The sequence below is a fragment of the Orycteropus afer genome, unplaced genomic scaffold (assembly GCF_000298275.1).
Source record: "Orycteropus afer afer isolate SDZICR_OR568_19922 unplaced genomic scaffold, OryAfe1.0 scaffold00041, whole genome shotgun sequence".
NCBI classification, from domain to species: domain Eukaryota; kingdom Metazoa; phylum Chordata; class Mammalia; order Tubulidentata; family Orycteropodidae; genus Orycteropus; species Orycteropus afer.
Window position 1 is genome coordinate 8,233,551 of NW_006921628.1, and position 2,295 is coordinate 8,235,845.

The following is a 2,295-nucleotide window of genomic DNA, read 5'->3' on the forward strand; positions in this document are numbered from 1 at the left end:
ATTCCTTTTGATGGTATCCCACATGAACCTTAGGCTTTCTTCATTTTGTCTTAATCTTTTTTCTGATTTATCCCTTTCCAAAGAAGTGTTCAGATATTTGCCTTCAATCTCACTAATTTTGTCTTCCATTGATTCAATTCTGCTCCTTTACCCATTTAATGTCTTATCTATTTCTGAAAATTTAGTATTAATTTTTTAGATTTCTGTGTGTTGATTTTGTATCATTTCTAATTTTTCATTTATTTTGTCATTTTGTTCTTGTACTTTCTTTCAAAATTGTTCTAGGGTTTTCTCTGTGTTTTCCTTGATCTGCCCCTCAATTTGTTGAAGAAACCTAAATATAATTCTTTTGAATTCCTTATCAGGGAGTTCCAATGCTACATCTTCCTCAGGGATGTATTTTGGGTCTGTATCCTGGTGCCCTGTTTCTCCTGCTTTATCTTGCTTCTTTGTGTGGACTGTGATGCTCTGTTGTCTCTGAGGCATTGTGATGCTTTTGTGTTTATATTTAATTGGTGACTGTATGTTGGAGTAACTTGCCCAAGCTTTTCATTTTCTTTGCTCTGCTTGTATGTTATCTTTGCAAGCAGAGTACTGTGCTCCTCTATTTGCTAGTTGAAAGCACTTATACACTCACCACCTGTCTCTTTTTCTGTTGTCAGCCTCTTGTATGTCCCTGCCAACCTTGGCAAACAGAGCCAATCTTAGGTCCCTGGAATCCGAATGACAATGCTATCACTTTAAAATCCAAAATGGTTGCCACTTACAAAGATTCAAAATGGCTGCACCCTCGATCACCTTAAATATCCAAAATGGCTACTGTGTGTAAACAATCAAAATGTCTGTGCCCTCCAGGCAGCAGAAATTCAACAGTTTAGGTTGTCTCCCTCTTTGCTGTTTCCCTTCCTAGTCATAGGCCACCAGTGCAGTCGTCCCTGCAGCCCTTGGTGACCAGGACTGATCTTTTGGTCAATTCTCAGATCCCAACACCACTTGGAAATATTCAGGCTGTTGATCTCGTCAGAGTAGGTAACAGTCCGCAGCTCCGACTGTCACTGTTTTCATTCAGGTTTTTCCACTAGTTGGTGCCTAATCCACTTCTGCATAGTCCTTTCAAAGCTCAGGGCTGCAGGATTATCTTGTGTACCTTGGTCAATTGGTTTTTCTTTGTTGAAGAGGGTCTGTGTCACTTGTCTGCCTATTCCTCCATCTTACTGCAAGTCCATATTTTTTCTTATGTGATCTTTATAGTTTTAGATTTTATATTTAAGCCTTTGATCCATTTTGAGATGGTTTTTGTGCATGGTGTAAGGTGTGGGTACTGCTTCATTTTTCTACAAATAAGATGTCCAGTTTTGCAAGCCCAATTGTTAAGGAGACTATCTCTTCCCCATTTAATGGATTTATGACCCCATGTAATGGACTTTGACCCTTTGCAAAGATCAGCTGTCTCTAGGTCGGTGGATTTATGTCTGGATTCTCAATTCTGTTCCATTGGTCTATGTCTCTGCTGTTGTACCAGTACTAGGCTGTTTTGACTACCATAGCTATATAGTAGGTTCTGAGATCAGGAGTGTGAGGCTTCCTACTTTGTTCTTCTTCAGTAATGCTTTACACACTCTTTCCTTTCCGTATAAAGTTGGTGATTAGTTTTTCCATCTCATTAAACAGTGCTGTTGGAATTTGGATTGGGATTGCATTATATCTACAGATCACTTTTGGTGGTATATGACATTTTCACAATATTAGTCTTCATATCCATAACCCACCAGCCACTCCTCGGAAGGAAGATGGAGCAATCTACTTCCATAGTGATACCGCCTTGGAAACCCAAGGAGCTATTGCTATGAGTCGGGTCCAACTCAATGGCACATAACAACAACAACAACAACAACATCCATAAGCATGATATGTTTTTCCATTTATGTAAGTCTCTCTCTCTCTTTTTTTTTTTTTTTTGCAGTAGTATTTTGTGGTTTTCTTTGTATATGTCTTTTACGTCCTTGGCCTTTCTTGATCCCCAGACTGGGGGCCCCAGTCTGCAACACTCCTCCCCTATTATGCCTGGTTAACTCATGCTCATAGTTTAGGCTGCAGTCAGAAGATACCTCCTCTAGGAAGTCTTCCAGGATCACACTCAATAAGTCCCCTAACCCCAGCCTGGAAATGCTGCTGTTTCCCCTTCTCTACTACAAAACCCTGAGGGCAGGAAAAACACTGATTCTGTCATTCATCTACTCTTAGTACCTGGTTTGGTGTGCAGCATAACGTCAAGAATGGATGAATGCTTGTTGA